This window comes from Nicotiana tabacum, chromosome 11 (assembly GCF_000715075.1).
Source record: "Nicotiana tabacum cultivar K326 chromosome 11, ASM71507v2, whole genome shotgun sequence".
Lineage (NCBI taxonomy): Eukaryota > Viridiplantae > Streptophyta > Magnoliopsida > Solanales > Solanaceae > Nicotiana > Nicotiana tabacum.
Window position 1 is genome coordinate 87,827,433 of NC_134090.1, and position 18,083 is coordinate 87,845,515.

At 35.8% G+C, this 18,083-nt stretch overlaps 1 long non-coding RNA gene across 1 annotated transcript; it reads right to left on the bottom strand.

Moving 5' to 3' along the window:
- Positions 1-8,173: 8,173 nt before the first annotated feature.
- LOC107816017 (uncharacterized) lies at positions 8,174-16,177 on the bottom strand. The gene is made up of 3 exons (XR_012696949.1): positions 16,061-16,177; positions 15,920-15,982; positions 8,174-8,500 (listed from the first exon to the last, which is right to left on the bottom strand). It is a non-coding gene; the product is annotated as an uncharacterized LOC107816017 (long non-coding RNA).
- Positions 16,178-18,083: the final 1,906 nt, after the last annotated feature.

An 18,083-nucleotide genomic window follows, 5' to 3' on the forward strand; every position in this document is an offset into this window, starting at 1 on the left:
CCTAGCACAGCAAGAGCCAACAAGAAAAGGAAGGTTGCTTCTTCTGAAACTACTGAAACTCCTCTACCAAAAGGAAGGCCTATGAGGAGCAAGCTGAAGCAAAGTGAGGAGGAGTTGCAGAAAGCTATGGAAGAAAGTAAGAAGAAAAGGATGGACAAAAGGAAAACAAAGGTGGCAGAGCTTGTTGAGACTGTTGATTTGGATGAGATGGACCCGGTCCATCAAGGTGAACATGTGATTGTTGAGGTGGAGGTTCAGACCCCTAAGCCCAAGAAAGCCAAGACTTCCTCAAAGAAGTCTTCATCTGTAACCTAGTCTGCTAAACCCTCTACTTTGGCTAAGCAGACAAGGTCTGATGTGAAAGCCAAACAAGTTAAAATTACTGAAGAAGAAGACTGGAGTGGCAAAGAGGAGAATGAGTCTGATACTGAACAGGACAAGCTGGTCATGTTTGGCAAACGCACTATCTTGAAGGGAAGACTTTTGAAGGACTTTGAGGAAGAAGGGATGGTTCTACAGCTTGAAAGGCTAGAGGTATAGGGGTGGAAGGACATGGTCCTTCAGTTAGATGGCAGGCTGGCCAGAAATGAGATTATTAAATTCATGGCAAATGTAGAGGTCAAGGATGGAAGAGTCACCAGCCTGGTGAAAGGGGTTCAATTGTCTTTTGATGCAAAAGAGCTGAGTGAAATTCTTGGTATACCTTCTGAAGGTTATGATGATTACACAAGGCAAAAATGGCCAAGTCTAGACTCCCTTCCTACCGCCCTAGCCATTACTAGGAAATTTTGTGATAACAAAGAAGTAAATGAGGCTAAGGTTGTGTATAAGAGTGAAATGAAGTCATCCCACAAGGTGTTGTTTGAATTCGTCAACAAGTGTATGCTGTCTAGGCAGGAAAGAAGGCACATTGCCAACTACATGGACTTGGTTTTATGGAATGTCTGAATAGTGGGCGGCAGATCAACTTGCTTGGGTTTATCATCAAGCTTCTAGATCGGGTTATCAATGGTTCCAAGGACCATGCCACTCCGTATGGCTTCATTCTCACTACTATTCTTGTTCATTGTAAGGTGCCACTGAAGAAGTGGGAGAGGCCACAAGCAAAGACCATTTTGGAATCAATACTCTGATTGTTTGTGATTATGAGGTCACTGTCATTCCCAATGAACCTGATTCATCTAAAAAGACACCTATCAATAGTAAGGTCAGAGCTCTATTGTAGGAGAGTGGGGCAAAGGATGCTGAGATAGCAAGGTTGAAGACTCGTTTGGTAGAGGTAGAATCTGAGAGAGATGCTCTCAGAACTGAGCTCACAAAGGAAAAGGAGAAGAATGATGGAATTCTTTAAGACACGCTGCACCTTCTCCAAGCCAAAACCCAAACCCCCAATTCTTCCAAGACTTAATTTCCTGAACCTTGCCTAGACCTTTCAGTGACCCAGATTAGGGATTTTTCTTTTTGTTGCTCATGTTTTAACTGTTTTTGTTTCTTTTTGTGGATTGTGGCAGAATCATATTCTCTATCAATGAAGTTTGCAGCTTTTGCTCTTGTTGATTGTTTATCTTTCCTTGATAGTTTGAATGTGTAGTTGATTACTGATGATTAGTCCATGAATGAATTTGCAGTTGCCCCAGTGGTCATGAGTAATTTTTAAAATCTAGGAATCACACATTATTTATGCAACTTTTCGATGATGCCAAAAGGGGTAAAAGATATTGTGCTTTATATTCTGAATAGTAATATTTATAACCTAATGAACCTGGTCCTTGATGATAAGCGAAAAATATTTCTAACATTGCATTGATGTTGAGTTGAGTTCTAGCAGGGCCTAAGTGTATGAAAAGCACAGAGTTTGTCATCACCAAAAAGGGGAAATTAATGGCCCAAGTAAAGGTTAATTTTGAAGACTGACAAAGGAACTCAGACATGAACCAGGTCCATCCCAGTGGAGCACAGATACGGATAGCTTAAGCATTTGGGATGCACGTGAAGGAGATAAACCTAACTTGACAGAAGTGATATCTCCTGATCCTGATCGAAAAGGTTGCATATTGGATAAGGAGAATGACTCCTTACTTAAAGAGAACACGGGTTAAGAAAGGGAAGGGATTAGATGTTGAGATCAACTAGAACTCTTCCACGAAGGAAGAGTAGCATCAGAGTTCTAGTCAATCTCTATTTACTAACTCTATAAATATCAGTGTTGTTCTCTTTTACAGGTAACTCACATAAGCAGAAGTTAAACGTGAATTGAGAGCAAAATAATAGTTCGTGTGTGATTCAAATGTGCAAACCTGAAGCTACATGAACCAAATCGAATAACCAGTTCCAAGTGTATGTCTTTTATTCTCATTCAATTGTAGTATGTGTTTTCATATTGTACCTTTCAGTTTTATCTAGAGGCAATTGTATTAGGTACTCAGAGTTTTCAAGTTAGAGTTAACTTGAAGTTGTCGTAACAGTTAGAAGTTGTATTAGTCCTAGGTTTACAAAAGAGTTTTTGTAAATGCAGTTTTTGGCTCAGTGATTTTAGTGGAGAGCTTGGAAAAATCCTACTAGAAAGTAGGTCGTGGTTTTTTCATTTTTTGAGCCAGGTGTTTTTCACGTAAAATCTCTGTGTTAAAAATTTATTATTCCGCAACATTAGTAGTTGAAACACATAGAAGAACCGGGTCCTTTTATAATCTGTGCACGCGAAAAATTGGACACCACACAAATCACTCTCCCCCTCCCTTTTGTGTGGTATTGATGTATAAAACATCACTCTCGACTCAACAGGAAAGGTAAGGACCATTTTGATCATTTTCTCCTTTTTGATGCATGATAAATATTGTACTCCTATATATTTTCTCTTCAGTAACTACTAGATTTACTCTAGATAACATTTTCCTTATTCGTGTAACTCAAATAACTAGGACTTTTTTAAGGACTAAACAAAAATCTGCAGCAAAAAATCAGAAATTGAGTCAAAAGTACCCTCGTATGTCTGCTGGCTGCTGCCTAAACAATTATGTAATTGCTCCCTTTTACTTAGAAAAAGAAAAGGAACGAACTTTGATCTTGCACATTGTTATTTGGCTTCTCGCCGTCATGATAATTTGTCATATTAAGGGTGTACAAAAAAAATCGATAAACCGCATCAAATCGATAATTCGAAGTAAATCGGAAAAAAGAATCCGATGTTATGACTTAACATTCTTGAATTATCCAATAAGTTTTATAACCCATAAATGTAATAACTCAAATAAAGTTTAAATCAATACTAATGCTAACAAAATAAGTTCAATTCAACAATAGAAATGACAATAGTGTAGGATATCTGTTTTTAGTTATGCATTGGTTTATAATGATAACGCATAACTTTAGTTTATCTTTTTCTTTAACGCTTAGTCATGTAATTAATACTATTTATTAGATGTATATATTTTAGCATGACTTATATAGTACTTTTAAATTATGTTCATTTTTATTATAACTTTTTAATTAGCAATATTAATTTTACGCGATTTTCTTATCTTTATTATCTCATATTATTGTGTTATTTTCTTGAGAAATATATTATATGGTTGTATCCTACTATGATTAAAGAAATATCTGGAGCACATGTTACACTTTTTGTACTGCTATGAAAACTTTACCGGAAAAAGTCTGAAAACCCAAAAAAAAAAACGAAAAACTCGAGAAAAGCCAAGATTGAAAAACCCCACTTTGTTGGTTTGACTTGATTTATAAATTTTAAAATCCGACACCATTAGTTTAATTTAATAATTAAAAATTCCGAACCAACTTGACCTATGTACACCCCTACGTCACTTCATAGAAGATTAGGGAAGGAGTGAATTGAAAAAGATTTTGATTTGATTGCTATTTACGTTTGATATCCACAAATGAATATTCCTTTATTTCTCTTGCAAAAGTCACCTTGAAGTGGATGCATCATGATTATATTTCGAGAGAACTATTTACATTAAAAAAAATTGGGATTATGGCTAATTATCTCCTCGTTCCTATTTGAAGAATGGGATCGAATCTGTAACAATAAAGCTCTATGACAAAAAACTATCTATAAGAATGAAATAAAGGGGGGGGGGTACATTTACAGCTAATCAAAAGAGACAATTCTGACAGTTCAATTTTTCAATCAATATATCAATTTAACTTACAAATTCTTGTGGCATCTAACTCTGGTTTTAAGCAGCTACCATTAATAATAGAGTTAGAAAGGGCCTTTAGCCTCTTAAAGTAAGGAAAAAATGTTACGAGTATTTGGTCACCCATTTAACTTGTAATCATTTCTTTAAAAAATTTAATTAGTACCTAAAGTACAGATAATTTCAGACATTCTTCTTCTTCTTCTTTACTGTTGTGAAAAAAAAAAAGATGACGGTGGATTTACATGACGTTTGTGAATAGGTTTTAAGGTTGTTTATGATGTTTTACAATAGTGAGTTGATGTGACGCTCCTCTCTTTTCTACTGCTTAGGGTTTCTGCTTCTTCTCTTTGTCGCAAAATAGTTTGCTAGATTTGTTGTTGTTTCGACAAATAGATGATTGAGTTTTTCTTTATGATATTTAAAAATTATGTTTTAAGTTTGACCTCATTTAGAGTAGATTTAGGTATTAAACCGTGTGTTGGATTGTTGAAAACAAGTTTCTTTTTCTGGCAGACTAAAAAGTCTTAAATGTATACAAAAATTAGCTATACTTCAGACCAATTAGGTCTTAAGTGCATCTTAAGTGCAATTATACTTCAGCCAAAAAAACTGCACTACAAGTATAACTTTAATAGTGACCCTAAAATTGGATAATATATGTAAATCCCCCTGAAGTAACTCGTCTAAAGGCTGAAAATATCATAGAAGTTGGTACCTATCGTTGAGTATGTTGGGTTTCCTTCAATTAATGAGTTGGACTACACATTTTTTACAGAGGAGATAAACAGCGGGGTTAGTGTAACCCTACACAAATCTCCAATTATTAGATATCAAATTAATTCAGCCAGATTTTGTGAACATCTATTATAACTAGATGGGATAGGGTCCGGGCCCAACATTTTGTATTATACTGTGTTTTATTTTGGCAAATATTATATGAATGTCAAAACTCAAGCACAAGGAAAAATTGTATATACTGAGACGTTTTATTACTAAAAATTTGTCAGTGGTATTTGTGTACACGTTGTTATGATCTTCTTTAATATCATGCTATATAATGGTTCTGGATCAGATTATGTGTCTGGTTTATTACTGTGTGAAAATTTTTCATAAAACAAAAGTACTGTAATTTAGTGGGATTGTAGCAGTAGGAAGTTCCAATTCCTAATTTTTCCAAAGATAGTGGGCAGCCAATAAATCCATACTCAAGCTGCTAGCATTTGAGAATTGATGAATAATTCTTATCCAAATGAGTGTCACACCTGTTGTAACTTTCTTTTCTGGGAAAATAAAATTTATCACTAATTCATGAGAGAGGTATCACTTTTTATAAGCACAACTGATGCATGAAAGAGTACATTGTCATCAACTAACACTAGGAAGCATATACAGATGGCATAGACTTTTTTTGGTGAAAATAAAAAGTTTAATTAATCACCACGAAACAAATACATTTACATCCATCAAACAGTTATCAAAACTCCATAACAGAACCCAGCCAGTTAATCGCATCATATGAATCGGTATCCTCCCGTTCATTCATCTATACATTTTAAATCTATACTACTGCACTTTGCCTGTTTGTACAAGACTTCTATCCAGCTTGTGCCATTGCTATGTTTTCCTCTCTTTATAACATCAATGCATCTATATTTACACTCGTACTTGATTCATTCTAATATCTTCTGTGGTCTTGGCACTTTTTGCAACCATAGAGCTTCATTTGGCCTTCCATATGTGATATACCATAGTTGCACGTGCTACCTGTACAAATGCTCTGCCTATCTGCAATATAGCTGCTCTAGCCATCCTGTGCCACAACTCATTTACCTCTATGTTATGTATGCCCATCCCAAGTCACAATAAAAGACCTTCTAAGCACAGTCTGGTACCTTACTAAGGGTTACACTCAAACTTCTAAAGTATATCAGAAACTAAAAATTCCAAGCATATATCAGAAGTTATAAATGAGAAAAAAAATGATTGCCTACCATTAGCTGAAACCATAATGTTGACACCATTAGCACAATAAACATACAGTCATACTCTTTGGCATCTCCTTTTCTTTTTAGCCCTTCGTGTATGATCTAATTAATAGATGTACTATTTGATTGTACATGTTAAAAACTTTCAAGTGCCTAATAACAACAAAAGATCTCCATAAAAACGGAGAGGAAAACAAAAGAGGCGGTGGAAAGTAAGATGCCAGAGAAGCAAACCGGATCACCAAGATAATCTTCCTTGAACAACAAAACTATAAGAGAATACATGCACCAAAAGTTAAAAGTCGTAAGATGTCTTAATGTATCAGCTAAGGGAGAACAAATCAAAGAAGAATTTAAGAATAGAGTTCTACTACTGATAACAAAAAGAAATATATGAGACTATGTAGTCTGACAAAAAAGATTGCTAAAGTTTTTTAAAGATCACAGTTAAAATATGACATATTTGAAATTCTAATTTCAATGTAAAAGCCTAAATTTACTCAAGTGTTTTCTTACCCTGATGATTACCTTATGAGTTAAAGGTATGATTAAGAGTTCCATCTAAATCATGGTGTTGCAATAAACTTATAATTTCAAACGTAGGCGTAATTAAAAGATTCAAACTTTTTAATAAAACCAAGATGACAATGCAAGTAAACACCAAGTGTCATCACGTTATTCAGATGAGCTATTAGACAACAACTATATGATAGAGTTGACTGGAAGTTGGTATTGACTGATCTAAATAGAGAACTCCCGTGAAAGAATGCTTATATTTAATTGACATGCTTGTATTTATATAGAATGGTTTGATCGGTTAAGTTAAATTGAACATTGAACATTATAAACTATGATCTAATGGAAAATGACTGGTTCCAGTTGTTTTGAGGACAGAATTGTTATCAGTTAATATAATATATGGATGTCAGCCTCAGAGGTTAATTCCATTTTAGCTAATACTATTTTGGCTTCAAGAATACAGCAAACTTTCGGGGCATGATTGATAGAAAGATCTGAATGAGAAATGGTTGAACTCACATTTTCCTCAGCTAATCTACTTGGATCCCCATTTCATGAAGTCTCCAAATTGGAATCCGATTCTTCATCTTGGCACATCTCTTATTGAATCATTTTTTCCGGAGTCAAGACAACAACATCGAGATCCTAGAATGATCCTTAATATTTGACGATCTAGCTATTTCCGATTCTTACTCCAAGAAAAAGAAGAATGATGTGAGAAGGAAAAAGCATGGAAATTGGAAAAAAGAAGATGATTACATTAAAATTATGAAATAACAGTAAAAAACAAAGCAACAAAAAGAATAAGTGTGCCATTTCAAGGTTTTTTTAGCTAGAAAAATATGGTCACATTTAGTAGAACTTTAGCTAAATTGATAAGCATAAAGAGAGTGGCCGACAGAGAAATGTAGGCAGCAAAACTTGGTCATTTAGGACCACATAATAAAAAAAAATTAAACAAGTTTCTTTTCTAATAATTAGTAAGATTTATAAATGTCTCTCTCTGTACGAGCCCCAAAATTTCCTGATAGTTGCAGCTGCCCTAGGATAGGCTTAAGTACTATATAGCTCTATTTCTGCTTACCTATAGAATCTGAACGAAAGCAAGCATCCCTAGCCTCTATACAAATCACTAAAGGGAACTCGTTCCTTTACTTCAGTTGAAAACAACATTGGTATACTGTGCATTATAATTTAAACTTCATCTACTTTTTTCAGTAACTTTTTTCTTTGATAGAAAACCCAGTCCCTTTTTTCAATTATGGTCGAATTATTTATAATCTGGTATATATTATTTGTGTTGTCTAAAATATTTCTCAGCAAAATCGATATCAAGACAACAAGAGGTTAAATAATACAAATAAAACATGTGCACAAGCACAGTAAAATACCCGAAAGCATGTGAATAGACCAATGTATATATAAAACAAAATACATACTACTTGACACCTTGGCAGGCTTTGATGTGTTTTCCTGCCCGTGGAAGTAGACCAAAAAATTGAAGACCTAAGACAACAAGAAGAGAATTGAGCAAAAATCGAAAGGAAGCATGTCTGGATAAGAAGATGAAGAGATGAAAAGAAAGAGAGTTGAGCGTCTTTTTTTCTTTTTCTGTTCGAGATAATAAATATGAACAGAATGCTTCTAGAGTTCTATTTTTGATAGCATATAACCATTGTTAAAAAAGCGACAGTGCATCGAACCCTTTGTTGATGCGGTATCGCCTTTCTAATAATTGTTGTACCATCAGCGGTGTCTGATATAGCTCGCGCGTCGCTCGTTTCTCCTCCATCTCACTTCTTTAAGCATGCATGGCTCAATAGTCACGTGAACAAGATTCTGCCAGAAAAAGCTATACAATTAGTCACCAAATGTAGTTTATTATTTGATATTCAATTTCGCATAAAATAATACATAGATTCCCACAAAACTTGTGTATTATTTAATAACACAAACAAAACATTGCATCATTCTGTTGCAATTAATTCTAATACTTCAACCAAAACGACCCCTTAGACATTATTGAGATGAAGTGATCTGAAGAAAACATTTTCCCTTCTATCCATGTAAACGCAGAAAAACAAATTGATATAAATCAAAAGCAGATTAGAATTGTGCCTCAAATACGAGAAAATCAGAGGCTTATCCATTCTGAAATCTCGAATTTAAAAAATGACAAAACATTTAAATACAAACAAAGATGGAAAATTGTCGGATAATTGGCAGAAAACCTAGTTTCTTTTCAAGATTTTCTTTGAGTTTCACAAACAACTAAAACTCTGAACAACAAACCAACAACTACCCTGAAACAAAATAATTAGAGCCACCCATACGAAGGAGAAGAAATAGAACAGTATAAGCAAATGTGAATCAGCAAAAAATTCAGCAAAAATATCAATCTCCTGTTAAAATATCACTTTATATTCCAGAAATTGATATTCAATTTATGAAAGTAAAAAAGCACCGTAAAAATCACGAGGGTTAAGCGACGAAGAAGGAGAAGATGGGCGAATTTCGTAGAAAGCAAGATGGGCGAATTTTGTAGAAAGCAAGAGGGCGAAGCAGAGCAAAATTAAGCGCTGAAAGTGGAGTGTAAAATTACCAAATTGCCCTCCGTCGGCAAGCAGAGATGTCGACGGAGAGATGCTTCTGCGCTCTTCTATATAAGCTAGTAGGGATAGCCCGAGCTTTGCCTGGGCCCAATATGAAGAAAATTATACATTGTTTTGTGTTGCGGAAGCCAAATGTATATAGTGTGAATAAGTCACAACTACTATACCAAAAATTATGACAGCCACCAAATAATAAATAAGACAATAAAGCAACAATAAAGGGGACACCAGAATTTACGAGGTTCAGCTAATTTTGCCTACTCCTCGGACACAACCAATATTTTATTCCACTCCAAAAATACAAGTGAAATAATACTAAAGAGAGAAGATACAAATGCCTTAAACAGATGAGAAGGCAAATGAGAGGTGTGTTTAAATCCTAAACATTAGGCCTTCTTTTATAGGGGGAAATCCCCCCAAAATTCAAGAGCCCACCGATGTGGGACAAATTTGCCAAACTTCAACAAATCTCCACCTTGGCAAAATTCCACATCTTCAATTTTCTCTCAATAACAAATTTTGATTGTGTCTTCATCTTTAATCTTCAGTTTTCAACAATGTTGATCAAATCCAAACAATGTTGAAACTTGACCGCAATCACCACCTTTGTCAGCATATCAGCAGGATTCTCTGTAGTATGAATTTTCTTCACCGTGACTCCACCTTCTTCTATGATTTCTCGTACGAAATGATACCGAACATCAATGTGCTTCGTTCCTTGCATGATACACTTGGTTCTTCGCTAATTGAATAGCACTTTGACTATCACAAAAAATTGTGATACCTTTTTGTTCAACACCAAGCTCCTTTAGCAATCCTTGAAGCCAAATTGCCTCTTTCACAGCCTCTGTAATAGCCATGTACTCTGCCTCTGTTGTAGACAAAGCAACTGTTGACTGCAAAGTAGACTTCCAACTAACTGGTGCCTTTGCAAAAGTAAACACATAACCAGTAGTTGATCTTCGTTTGTCCAGATCACCCGCAAAATCTGAGTCACAATATCCAACTACAGACTGATTGTCTTCCTGCTCAAAAACTAACCCGACATCTACAGTATTATGAATATACCGTAGAATCCACTTCACAGCTTGCCAATGCTCCTTCCCTGGATTGTGCATATATCTGCTAATAACTCCAACAGCTTGTGAAATGTCAGGTCTTGTGCAAACCATTGCATACATCAAGCTACCAACAGCATTTGCGTATGGTACCTTTGACATATACTCTCGTTCAGCTTCATCCATTGGCGACATAATAGTACTTAGCTTAAAATGGGAAGCAAGTGGAGTACTAACTGGCTTAGTCTTGTCATCTATGCCAAAACGTTAAAGTACTCTCTTCAAATATTCCTTTTGAGATAAATAGAGTTTCTTTGAACGTCTATCTCTAATTATCTCCATTTCAAGAATTTTCTTTGCCTCACCCAAATCCTTCATCTCGAACTCCTTCTTCAGTTGAATCTTCAACTTATCAATTTCTTCCGAATTCTTGGAAGCTATCAACATATAGGAGAAGATATACAAAGGAACCATCTTTAAGTTTGTGCAAATACACACAATGATCGTATTTGCTTCTCTTGTACCCTTGCCGCAACATAAACTCGTCAAATCGCTTGTACCATTGTCTAGAAGATTGTTTCAATCCGTACAACGATTTTTCAAGTTTGCACACCATATTTTCTTTTCCAACAACTTTGAATCCTTCTGGCTGAGTCATGTAGATTTTCTCCTCCAAGTTTCCATATAAAACGCAGTTTTTACATCCATCTGAACTAGTTCCAAATCCAATTGTGCTACCAAAGCCAACATAATTCTAATGGAGGAATGTTATACAACTGGAGAAAACACTTCATTGTAATCAATTCCCTCCTTTTGAGCATATCCTTTGGCCACCAATCTTGCTTTGTAGCGAACATCTAATTGGTTAAGAAATCCTTCTTTCTTTGCAAATACCCATTTGCACCCAATTGCTTTCTTTCCCTTCGGGAGATTGGCCAATCTCCATGTATGATTCTGATGAAGGGACTGTATTTCATCATTCATGGCAATCCTCCACTTATCTTCTTCTGAACTTTGGACAGCGTCTTTATAAGTAGTAGGAACATCATCAGCTACAATTGAGGTTGCACAAGCAACCGTCTCTATGAGACGAACAGGTTTTGTTATTGTTCTTTTTGGCCTGCTGGTTGCTATTGATTCAAGTTGTTGTTGAGGTTCCTGAGTTGGAATCTCCTCTACTGGCTCTCCTTCCAGAGGGTAATCTTCATTTGTTTCCTCCTCTGCTTCTTGTGTAGGAAAAATAAATTTTCCCTCAAACTCCACCTGCTTAGAAGCACCTTTATTTTGTTTGGTGTCTTCTGTTACCTTATTTACCATAGCAGATTCATCAAAGGTAACATCTCTGCTGAATATTACTTTCTTTGTCATAGGACACCATAAGCAATATCCTTTGACTCCAGAAGTAATTCCCATAAAAATAGCCTTCTTTGCCCTTGGATCCAATTTTGACTCCGTCACATGATAATATGCAGTTGAGCCAAACACGTGCAAAGAGTTATAATCTACAGCAGGTTTTCCGTACCATTTTTCAAATGGTGTCTTGCCATCAATAGCAGCAGATGGTAGACGATTAATGAGGTGGCATGCATATGTAATTGCCTCAGCCCAAAATTCTTTGCCCAAGCCAGCATTGGACAACATACACCGTACCTTCTCCAGCAAGGTCCGGTTCATACGTTCTGCCACTCCATTCTGTTGTGGTGTATGTCTAACAGTGAAGTGTCGGACGATGCCATCATTTTCACAGACCTTATTGAAATGATCATTTTTGTATTCACCTCCATTGTCTGTGCGAATACACTTGATCCTCCTGCTTGTCTGATTCTCCACCATCGTCTTCCATTTGAGAAAAATTCCCAACACTTCATCTTTGCTCTTCATTGTATACACCCATACTCTTCGGGAAAAATCATCAACAAAGGTTACAAAATAGTGCTTCCCACCCAATGAAGGTGTTTTGGAAGGACCCCAAACATCAGAGTGTACATAATCCAAAATGCCTTTAGTATTATGGATCGCTGTACCAAATTTAACCCTTGTCTGTTTCCCTTTAACACAATGCTCACAAAACTCCAAGTTGCAAGCCTTGACTCCTTTTAACAATCCTTGATCTGATAGAGTTTTCAAGGATTTTCCTCCAGCATGTCCCAAGCGCATGTGTCATAGCTTGGTTGCTTCTGCCTCTTTGTCGTCACTGGATGTCACTGTCGCTGTCCCAATAACTGTACTGCCACAATAGTGGTACATATTATTATTCTTCCGATTAGCCTTCATTAACACTAGTGCACCGGAACATACTCTCATCACTCCATTTTCTGCAATGATTTTAAACCCTTTTGATTCCAGGGCTCCCACAGAGATGAGATTCTTCTTCAAATCCGGTACATATCGAACATCTGTTAATGTTCTGATCATTCCATCATGGTTCCTTAATCGTATTGAACCAATGCCATATGAGGTAAGAGGGCTGTTATCCGCTGTGTGGACGACTCCATATTCTCCTTCTTGAAATTCCACGAACCAGTCCCTGTTGGGACACATATGATAGCTACAAGCCGAGTCCATCAACCATATGTCTGATGATGTTGATGACTCTGTTGTAACTAATGAGAAGTCTGAATCATCACAATCAGCTACATTTGAATCCATAATAGCCTTTCCATTGTTATGTTTGGCCTTATTCTTCAACTTCGGACAGTCTTTCTTCCAGTGCCCTTTTTCTCGACAAAAGGCACATTCATCTTTGCTGGGTCTGGATCTTGACTTGGATCTTCCCTTCTTTGTCCTCATTTGATTTTGAGGACGACCCCTCACAAACAGTGCTTCTCCTTCTCCGCCCTTCTGTTTTTCTCGCTTTCTTTGTTCATAGTTGTACAAAGCCGAACAAACTTCTCTGAGAGAAATTTCGTCATTTCCATGGAGTAGAGTAGTTTCAAGGTGCTCGTACTCATCAGGAAGTGACGCCAACAACATTAAGGCCAAGTCACCATCATCATAAGTTGTATCCATATTTTGCAAATCTGTGACCAACTTATTGAAACTGGTGATATGTTCATTCATCGTGGTACCAGGAACATAGGTGAAGTGAAACAGTCTCTTCTTCATGTACAATTTATTTTGACTGTTTTTCTTCAAAAATTTATCCTCCAGTGCTTTCCATAATTTACTTGCAGAAGTTTCCTTTGTGTATGGATATTTCTGCTCTCTAGCAAGGTAGGATCGAATGGTACCGCAAGCAACACGGTTGATAATTTTCCAATCTTCTTCTCCAATAACATCTGGTTTCTTTTCTTCAATGGCCAGATCTAGCCCTTATTGAAAAAGGACATCTAGAACCTCGCCTTGCCACATCCCAAAATGTCCGGACCCGTCAAAAATTTCTACCGCAAATTTCGCATTTGACACAATTCTTGTCATAAGCGAAGATGCCAATGATGACGTATTGTTGACACTTGATGTAGATTCTTCTTGTTTATTGTCTCTCATATTTGACACAAATATTATTTAATAGCTGACGACACAAATCAAGATTATTTCCTTTCTGGTGTGGAAGATCAGACTAAGCTGCAACCACAGAGCATACTAAGACAGAATCTTGACACAGTTACCAAGATAAATCTTTTCTGATGTGGAAGATCAGACTATGATGCAACCACAGAGCATACTTAGACAGTACCTTGGCTCTGATACCAATTGTTGCGGAAGCCAAATGTATATAGTGTGAATAAGTCACAACTACTATACCAAAAATTATGACATCCACCAAATAATAAATAAGACAATAAAGCAACAATAAAGGGGACACCAGAATTTACGAGGTTCGGCTAATTTTGCCTACTCCTCGGACACAACCAATATTTTATTCCACTCCAAAAATACAAGTGAAATAATACTAAAGAGAGAAGATACAAATGCCTTAAACAGATGAGAAGGCAAATGAGAGGTGTGTTTAAATCCTAAACATTAGGCCTTCTTTTATAAGGGGGAAATCCCCCCAAAATTCAAGAGCCCACCGATGTGGGACAAATTTGCCAAACTTCAACATTTTGTGATATATTGTATTAAATTAAACACTTAAAAAAAGTATGATTAAATCAAGGTATCAAAATTATGTTACTGGTTACTTCTGCTGTTGTATGGCTAGCTATCATCACCCCTGTCATCTAGGTGTGGAAAACAGTAGATCAATGCTGAAGTCATTCAGTTTCACATGATACATTGACAGCACTACTACAAACTAATTAGCATGGATCCAAGTTCTAGTTGAGCCTAAAGGCACCAGATCCCTCAATCTCAAACCTAAAGATATATTCTCCATGGCAATTACTGAATCTTTGCATAGAACAGCATGTTTATAGGATTGATGTCAAGCAGCTCATAATACTTCTTCTACAGAACGACAAGCTAAAAGATTAATATGGGTGTAAGCAATTAGTAACTATTGACAATTGTAATAATATGAATGGTTGAAAAATATAAAGGTGAGAGACGGTTTAGGTAGGATGGGACGTGGGGTCCACATGGGGGAGTACAAAGTAAAGCTGATGTTAGAAGTGTGCAGTGAGGGACTATGACATAAGCAAAGGTCAATTTAATCCAAGGTACTCAAAAATTTATATATTGAACACATATTTGACACACATGGAAGTTGTTCATTTTCACATTAAGCTCTTTTTTTCGCAGTTTATGTCCAGGTTGGGTAATCTTTTGAATACTACAATGCCATCCATTTTGACCATACGGAAATAAAAGTAGGTATTGCAAAGGATCATAGCAATCATAATAATAATTTACTAACTGGCTCTTATTATTATGAGTGTGAATTCGAATATGCGGTGCAGAGCTATTATTGTTTGTTTCTTGTTCTAGCCATAATGTTGCTACATCCGATACACTGGGCAGGTTATATACTTGTTGATCTAAGCAAAGACCGCACCTCAACGCAATATAAAAGTTTGATAAATCTGGGATATGTATCAGAGATTTCAAGAACATACAATAAGGATTTATCTTTAATACATTCATTAGCTTCTCAATAACTGATTGTCTAAGTATACTCGAGGAAGCCATTCGATTCAATATTTCTGTGTTAATCGTAAAAATACAACTGTAAATTTCGTGGTTGTCGATTTGGCGGAATCAAATCATTTATGAAGTGATACATTTGCCTTTGTACTTTAAATGTGTAAATTCCATGGTTCCTTTTTGTTAGAACTTTATCATACTTCACTCCAAGTGAAGTAAATGCAAACATGTTGTTGTACATTCTAAGGTAGGTGCAAAAGTGTTTAGATTCTTCAGTATTTCCTAAATAGAGATTCAACAATTCAGTAGGCATTTCATGTGATGTCAACTTAACCGAACCATTAATACAGCAAAATGCCAGCGGCTCATATTCAAATCTTTTTGCACCACAATATTTGCAGTTTGGTATCGTTTTTAAAATACTTGCACTATTGGGCAGTTGTTTACGTCAAAACCTATTCTTGTTGATCTATAACCTATTTATATTAGTTGAAACAACTATACCATTACTATTAAGAAGAGATTAGTAGTGGGCGTTGGTATAAGATTTAGTTGTGACGAACCTTTGTTGAGGATAGCCAATGTCTGTGGATAATGTCGTTCATAGGGTGCACCAAACGTTAAACCTAATATACAAATAATTATACTTAATATATTAGAAGAGAGTATATTCAAATTTAAACAAGGTATTTCCTCCGACTTACCAAGTTGAAACACGGAAAAGTGGTCAGTAAGATTCTTTTCTTTGCCAGAGCCACCAGTCAACCCAGCAGCCGCCTCAGCAGTTAAGGATATATCGGCTAATATAGTATCAAAACATATAAAGCGTTAGAAAATGATATCTAAGCAGTGTTAGAAGATGATACCATTACTGTTGAGAAGAAATTAGTAGTGGGTGTTGGTATAAGATTTAGTTGAGACGAACCTTTGTTTGGGATAGCCAATGTTTGTGCATCATGTCGTTCATGGGTTGCAGCAGATGTTAAACCTAATATACAAATAGTTATAATTAATATTTTAGAAAAGAGAGTATTCAAATTTAAACAAGATATTTCCTCCGAATTACCAAGTTCAAACACGAAGAAGTGGTCAGTAAGATTCTTTCTTTTGCCAAAGCCACCAGTCAGCCCAGCAGCCGCCTCAGCAGCTGAAGATATATCGGCTAATATAGTATCAAAACATATAAAGAGTTATAAAATGATATCTATGTAGCGTCATGAAAAAGAACACACATTTGCATTCATATATTTGTATATACAAAGACTATGTGAACGTATAACTGGGTCTTTGTACTTAGTCTGTATCATGTAAAAATTATATCTTTTTGGTTTCCTACCTATCTCGGTAACAGAACATGGCTCGCGTATTGTGAGAGTTCTTTTCCTATGCAAGTCAACTTCAGCTTTGAAGGATGACCCTTCTTTAGTGGAATCAAGCGGTAGGCACTGACTTTTTGATTCAACTCTTTTGATCATCGTTGTGATAAAAATGATTCTTTTTTATCAAATGATAGTTGTCTGTACAGCTCACGTCGTCGAAGCTTCATTTTAGATATTATTTCTGTTGAGTATTGACGCTTCTTTTTAGATGGGCAGCTTGTTGACGCTATGGTTGTTTTATCGTCCGGCATCTGTAATTTCAGCAGTTTAGCAATCTTTAAAACAGATAAACTTGAGAGCTACTTTAATAAGACATAAAGTTCTAGCAAAGTTATTCTATTTATAAAGCAGTTTCACCGTTCCACTTATCATATTATAACTAATGTAACCTGAATAATGAGCAGTTGATGTCGAATGCAATTACGAAAAGACACTTTGTGCAATTGAGGCGCCAAAACTGGATAACACAGAGAAACAATACGAGGAAAACTTAGTGGGTAAGAGACAAAACGACTTGATTTTTGTTCTTTTTATCTAGGTAAAAGCATGCGAAACAATGTGCATGTTGAAAATAAACTATGCACACGTAGTTGTAAGTAGCACGAGGTAAGTGACAGATAATGATACATATTTACGTACAATTTATCCTACATAACCAAATTATAGATGAGAAAGTAACTTCATCTTTATACAACTATAAATAACACTTACTGCACATTAAATAAAAAGAAGAATATTAGATCAATAAATACTGCAAATAACATGAAAGGGAAAAAAGTTTGTTCCAATTCTGAACAAATATGCTCATAATCAATTTTAACTTTGAGGAGGCAATCATTTTTACTAAAGACTCATCTTAACTTTAGCTATGTAATTGAGAGAAGCTTTAGATCACTTTTTGGTCAGTAGATCTTATGCGTCGGTGTACCTATATCATACATTCAACTATATCCACCCACAAAGACTTTGTAATCCCTCGTAACATTCGTAGTAAGCGAGAAAGAGGATTCAATATTAAAAACTTTAAAGATTAAAATCATATAACTTTGGCTAACGACAATCATGGAAGTCAATAGCGGTAACTCTAAGAGGGGAAAAAGAAGCACCAACTACATCCTCTTGAACATATTGAATCGGCAAACAGGAAATCCCTAAGGCCCTTCCCAAAAGGAAAAGAAAAATAATAGCAAAACTACTCATGATAGGCCCAACATGATGTATACAATTAATTTTTTTAATGATACTTGCAAAGTGATTCACATAAAAGCTTTAGAATCTGATTCTGATTTGACCAATTTTTCGATCTTTTTAACACTACGTTCAAAGCAAAGCTTAAAAGAATTTGTTT